The sequence below is a fragment of the Mus musculus genome, chromosome 16, assembly GCF_000001635.26.
Source record: "Mus musculus strain C57BL/6J chromosome 16, GRCm38.p6 C57BL/6J".
In the NCBI taxonomy this organism is placed as follows: domain Eukaryota; kingdom Metazoa; phylum Chordata; class Mammalia; order Rodentia; family Muridae; genus Mus; species Mus musculus.
In genome coordinates this window covers 87509589-87516766 of record NC_000082.6, presented here as the reverse complement: position 1 = coordinate 87516766, position 7178 = coordinate 87509589, and positions in this window count along the sequence as shown.

The following is a 7178-nucleotide window of genomic DNA, read 5'->3' as shown; positions in this document are numbered from 1 at the left end:
CTGGAGCAATGGCTCAGGGGTTTAAAACACCCAGCACCCACATGGCTGCTCTAACGGACTGTAAGTCCAGCTCCAAGGCACCTGACAGAGTCCTCTGGCCTACGTGGACAATGTACACAGGTGGAATGCAGACATACATGTAAGCACTGGTCATGGGCAGGGTCAGGTAGTGAAGTGGGAGTCAGCTGATGATTTTCAGGCCTTGTGACTCTCTCTTAAGGTTCCGGTTCCAGAGGCCAGAAGCTGGAACCATAATTTACCTCTTACTGTTCTGAGGCTGAAAGATGACGGCTTCTAGCAGTTCTTCTGTATTCTGCAGCTAAAAGCTGCTTACTTTTGGCAATTCTTCTGTCTTTAACTCTTTGCTGAAAGCTGCTGCCTTCCCGTAATTTGACTCCCACTGATTGCCTGCTGATCCTACTCCACCAAGGTCACACCTCCAAGTAGTGCCACTCCCTGGGCCAAGCATATTCAAACCACCACATTCCACTCCCTGGCCCCCATAGGCTTGTTCAAACACATGAGTCTATAGGTACTATACCTAAACATAGCATAATGCAAACAAAATACATTTAATCCAATTTCATAAGTCCCCATAGTCTATAGCAGTCTCAACAATATTAAAAGTCCAAAGTTCAAAATCTTTTCTGAGATTCATTTAATCACTTAACTGTAATCCCATATAAAGTCAAAATCAAAAGGCAGATCACATACCTTAAACATCACATTAAGGTATCACTACCATTCCGAAATGTCATAGTGAGGTAATACTGCACCAAACAAGACCAAAAACCAGCTAGGCAAACTCTAAACTCCGCATCTCCATGTCTGATGTTAAAGTGCTCTTCAGATCTCCAACTCCATTCATCTTTCTTGACTACAGCACAATTCTCTTTGGCTAGTTCCACTCCCTGCTAACAGCTTTCCTCAGCAGATATCCCATGGCTCTGGCATCTCAAACATCTTGGAATCTCCAAGGCATCTTTAATGTTACAGCTTCTTGTTCCAATGTCTGAGATCCACACATGATCTTCTGGGCTCCTCTAAAAACCTTGGGTCACTTCTCCAGCTCTGCCCTCTGAAGCACTCAAGGCTCTGATTGTCTCCTCTCTATTGCCGCTGCTGTTCTTGGTGATCAGCCTATGGTGCTGGCAATCTCCAATATTCTGGGGTCTTCCACTGCAACAAAGCTTCACCAATAGCCTCTCATAGGCTCTCTTCATGATGCCAAGCCTCAACTCCTTGCATATCCCCTTCAGTCCTGAGCCATCAACTGCAACTGAGGTTGCATCTTCATCAATGGCCTTCTCTGGCCTCTCAAAATGCCAAGCCTCAGATTTTCTCCATGACCCCTTCCTACCTTCAAAACCAGTACCACCTGGGAGATTCTTACATATTACCTAGTCCAGCTGCAGCATGAGGTACAACCTTGGCTATCTCTGGAACACAGCTTCTTTGTGCTCTCAGAAAATGCTTCCCAGATTTCACCTCACTGATGCCTGTCTCTTCTTAAACACCACTAATTTCTTAGCTCCAGCTAACCAGCATCAACTGCCCCAGTAGTCCCTTCTCTAAGGCCAGAGTCACATGGCTGAAGCTGTTGGGGTTTGCTGCTTGCTACTTGCTGGAGCTGGAACATGGCCCCCTTTTTCTATCATATTATCACCACCTTTCTGTTTTCCATCTCCCTCACTGCCTAAGCTTGGCTGTCCTGGAACTTGCTCTATAGATTGACCTTGAACTCAGAGATCTTCTTGCCTCCGTCTCCTGGAACAAAGGTGTGTACTATTTTGCCAGAGCCTAGGTTTTTCATGACTACAACGTCTCAAGATCTACAGGTCAAGATCTGGGTAAGAAACCTGTGTCTTGCAGCCTCAAGGTCTGGATCACAGGTGTGCCTTCCATGGATGTGTAGTCAAGTTGACAACCAGGAATAGCCATCACAATCATAAATCTGTCCCAAGCCTGTTTTTCTTCTTAGTATAATGTAGCTTTTGCTTATTATTCTATGAGGAGGGGACACATTCTATTCTTTTTTTTTTTTTTTTTTTGGTTTTGGTTTTGGTTTTGTTTTTTTGAGACAGGGTTTCTCTGTGTAGCCCTGGCTGTCCTGGAACTCACTCTGTAGATCAGGCTGGCCTCAAATTCAGAAATCCGCCTGCCTCTGCCTCCCAAGTGCTGGGATTAAAGGCATGCGCCACCACTGCACAGCTGATATATTCTATTCTTGATTCTAACCTCTTACATTTTTTTTCTGGCAAACCAATCAAAACCATATCCTTATACTTTCTTCCTAAAATTATTTAGACCAAATCGGGAGTGCTATAAAGTTGTTAATTTATCTAAACAGCATTAATTCATAAAAGTTCATCTTCATGTTGATCTGCAGGAAATTCACTCAATAGGGTGGGCTGATGCCCAGGAATCACTAGGCTATGTAACAGAGGCAAGGAAGGCAATTTAGCAGCTATCCTGCAATCCTGGGATGAAGTCTCTAAGGGCCCTGTATTCTCAGGGCGCACTCATCGCAGCCATGCAAAACAGTGGGCCATCTCCAGAAATTTCACTTGCCTGCGATAGCCTTTCCTACATGGCTTCTGACAGGTGTGCATAAATTAGTGATTTTTTTTAAACAAAAAATATAGGCATGAGGCCTGTCAAATTGTGTTTAATCAACTCTGTCCCACGCTCTGTTGCCCATGACTCTGGCATGCATTTGAGAATCTTCTACTCTGCAATGGGCTCTCTTAGATTTAGCATCGTTAGCACTGCGGGCCAGATAACTGTGTGGAGCTGTCCTTAGACAAGTGCCTGCTTCCTGCCTACCAGTACTAACCCTCCTAACTGTGGCACCCTAAAGTAAAAAAACAGCCCTCCAGTCTTTACCAAGTGTCTCCCGAGGAGACAAAGTGGCTACAATTTGAGAACCACTGTACCTGAAGAATAACTATGACCTACATTGTCCTTAGGCTAAATCATGGTACATAAACACCAAATAATAAAATAATAATAATCATGTATGCACTTAAATATCCAGAGACATGTAACAATTTGGTGTAAAATAGCATTTGAATAATTAATAATTTACAAAGTCCTAATACGTAGAGTTCATTCATAATCCTATAAGAAAAGTAACTTTAGAGACTGGTGAGATGGCTTAGCAGTTAAGAGCACTGACTACTCTTCAAAAGATAAGGGTTGGTTTCCCATCACCCACATGGTGACCCACAACTATCTGTAACTTTGGTTCCAAGGGACCAGACACCCTCTTCTGGTCTCTTTTGGAACCAGGTATGTGTGTGGTGCACAGACACACATGCAGATAAAACACCCATACATGTAAAATAAAAATAAATCATTTTAAAAACAAAGAAAAAAGTAATTTAACATTCATGAATTAGTAGTAACAAAACCTGAAAATCAGGTTATTGATCTGACCAACATTCCTAACTGGAACTCATATAAGGTGTTTGTCCTTCCTAGGTAAAGAGAGTCACCTTATTAAATGAGTAATGGAGACAGGACCTCTAGTCTCACTGGATAGCCTTGGCTATCCTGCAGTCCTGGAACTTGCTTATTAGACTAGGCTGGTCTTGAACTCACAGAGATCCAGGACCTGCCTCTGCCTCCCCAGGGCTGGGATTAAAGGTGTGTGCTAACATACTTGGCCAGGCCTCTAGACTTAACAAATAAATCTATTAGGCAAGAAACAATAGGTGGAAGAACATTTAAACAGATTGATCAACGGACTCTGTTGTATAATTCAAGATCCGTGCAAATCCAGATGACGGCTTGAGTAGCGCAGTGGATGAAGTAGCATTTGAAAAGAAGTTTTGTGAGAGTCACTGCGATATTTCAGATATTGGGATACTTGTTCTCAGATCAAAGAATAAGGAGTGTCACAGTTTATTTAGGAATGGTCTTTCCCCCTTCAAATTACACTCTGATGGGAAAGTGCCACAGGTATCCTGAAGAGCCAGATGACCCAGATCTAGGACGACTCAAAGAGCTCCACTCTCTTGCCCCACAGTCTTGGGCTCTTACGGAGTAGCGCGCAAAAAGCCTCTAAAGCCTGTGACTTTCGGAAAGTGGCTGGAACATCATGCCGAGGTGAGCTGGGGATTTCCATCCGCACAGTAATAGACCCTGGCGTCCGGGTGAGCGCCCAATCTCCAGCAGCCAGCTCAATGACCTTTGGATGGTCCTCCAACATGGCCAAACTTGTTGCAGAACATAAAACTGAAACGCTAAATAAAGATCAAGGCCAAGTCAAAGTCACGATGAGACCGATGACCTCACACAAACCTTCTCATGTCCGTTCGTTTCTGCTCTGGGAAGAACCTGAAACCTCTTGCTTCCTCTTTGGACAGGATCATTAATGGTCCTTAAAAACTAGGGTTTAAATCTGGAAACACTTCTAATCAAGGGAAAGGGCACAAACGTTGGCGTCAACATCGTGAGCTCCAATCCTGGATATTAATGGGAGAAACCACTCAACCTCTCTCCTCCCCAGGCAGAAACTTAGGTTTGTTTGGTTGGTTTTTTCCTGAAAAACAGAAAGGTTTTATTATAAGGTTACTAAACTGGCTTTCCTGCCAGTTAGAACAACCATCACTTGGGAGACAATAAAGCTACTACAGACCCTGGAATTTAGAAATATCCATATCCAGCTTGAAATGTCAGCTCTGCGATCTTCTAACTGGGTTGTGTTGGTCAACACCTCTAAGCCTCCCCTGCTTGTTCCCCCACCTTTAAAACAGAGGAGATAATAAAAAATACCCAAAAGGATATTGTGAACAACAAGTGGACCTTTATGTGTGAGCAGTTAATTAGACACATGCTATCACACGTAGGAAGTACCCGGCAGATGGCAGGTTTTATGCACTTGCAAATGAATACTCAGGAGAGTAAAAGAACAGGACGCCTGATGCTGGGAAAGAGGGAATTTGAGTCATTGAAAACTGCCTGAAAAATGCCACTTCCGTCCTAGAAAAAATATTGCAGATGTTGGTGACAGTTGCAAAGTAAACTCAGGTTATCTCTTGTGTTTTCCTACTCTACCTAAACTGGTTGATAATTCGAAATGAGTGGTTCCTGGATGCTTAGCTTTGTTTGTTTGTTTGTTTGTTTGTTTGTTTGTTTGTTTTTGTAGTGCTTTGCTTTCTGCTAGCCTTGTTAGGGATGGCACAACTGAATGAAAGAAGAAAGTTAAGAGAGGTGCATTGTCCAATACAGTAGCTTCTTTTCCTATGTGACTACTGAACATTTGAATGTGGTCATTTTAATTTGGAAATGGAACTTATCCACCAAAAATAATACTCATAATATTTTTAGATAGTGTATAAGTGGAAATGTTTTTAAAAATTAGAATAATATATATAATTAATGTCACATCTCTTTCTGCTGTTTAACGTGACTATGAAGATATTTTAAGTTATATATGCAGTATGAATTATATTTCCATTGGATAATACCCATACAGAAAGAGGGGACAGACACAAGCATTTTTTTAGCATGCAAACACACATATGCATACAGGGGCAGTTGGGGAGAAGAGAGAGAGACAGAATAAAATCAAGGCCAGACTTGGTAGCCCACACCTTCAGTCCAAGCACTCAGGAGCCATAGAAAAGCAGATATCTATGAATTCAAGACCAGCCTGGTCTACATAGGGAGTTCCAGGCCAGCCAGGGTTACATAGTAAGACCCTGTCTCAAGAATAAAAATAAGCCGGGTGTGGTGGCGCATGCCTTTAATCCCAGCACTTGGGAGGCAGAGGCAGACAGATTTCTTGAGTTCGAGGCCAGCCTGGTCTACGGAGTGAGTTCCAGGACAGCCAGAGCTACACAGAGAAACCCTGTCTCAAAAAATAAAAATAAAAATAAAAATAAAAATAAAAATAAAAATAAAAATAAAAATAAAAACAAATGAATGGAAAGAACAAGATAAAAAAAAGTCCCGGGGAAGCAGAGATCAGAGAAGCATCAGCCCTCGAATGAGATCAGTTTTGCTCCGTGGGGAATTTCACACATGAGCATGCATGTCGGTTCCACCCCACCCTCTCAGTCTTTCAACTCAGCCCAGGTCCTTCCCACTTCTACCCACATTCACGACCGCTTCTCCTGTCCCAAGAGAAGAGTGATTCTCCCTCCCTGAGTACTGTTACTCTTTTGGCTAAGGGCAGAGCCTTTTGGGATTTCCCTCCTCCACTCTGCATGTCAACTGCTGCTGTCATTGGGCAGGTCATATTTAGCGGAGCATAATGCTAAGATTTCATGGGTGTAACTTCCTTACACTATGTGATAGTAGGCATCCTGGTCCCCTGGCTCATACACCTCCCCTCTTCTGCGATGTTCCTTGAGCCTTCGGTTTGGGATTACATTATCTTGTGCCATACTGTGTTGTGTTGCACTGTGTTGCGTTGTATTGTTCTGTGCTGAACTGTGTAGTACTGTGTTGTACTGTAGTGTACCCTACTGTGTTGTACTGTAGTGTACCGTACTGTGTTGTACTGTAGTGTACTGTAGTGTACTGTACTGTGTTGTACTGTAGTGTACCGTACTGTGTTGTACTGTAGTGTACTGTAGTATACCGTACTGTGTTGTACTGTAGTGTACTGTAGTGTACTGTACTGTGTTGTACTGTAGTGTACTGTAGTGTACCGTACTGTAGTGTACTGTACTGTGTTGTACTGTAGTGTACCCTACTGTGTTGTACTGTAGTGTACCATACTGTGTTGTACTGTAGTGTACTGTAGTGTACTGTACTGTAGTGTACTGTAGTGTACTGTACTGTGTTGTACTGTAGTGTACCGTACTGTGTTGTACTGTAGTGTACTGTAGTGTACTGTACTGTGTTGTACTGTAGTGTACTGTAGTGTACTGTACTGTGTTGTACTGTAGTGTACTGTAGTGTACTGTACTGTAGTGTACTGTAGTGTACTGTAGTGTACTGTACTGTGTTGTACTGTAGTGTACCGTACTGTGTTGTACTGTAGTGTACTGTAGTGTACTGTAGTGTACTGTACTGTGTTGTACTGTGTTGTACTGTAGTGTACTGTACTGTGTTGTACTGTAGTGTACTGTAGTGTACTGTACTGTGTTGTACTGTAGTGTACTGTAGTGTACTGTACTGTGTTGTACTGTGTTGTACTGTAGTGTACCGTACTGTGTTGTACT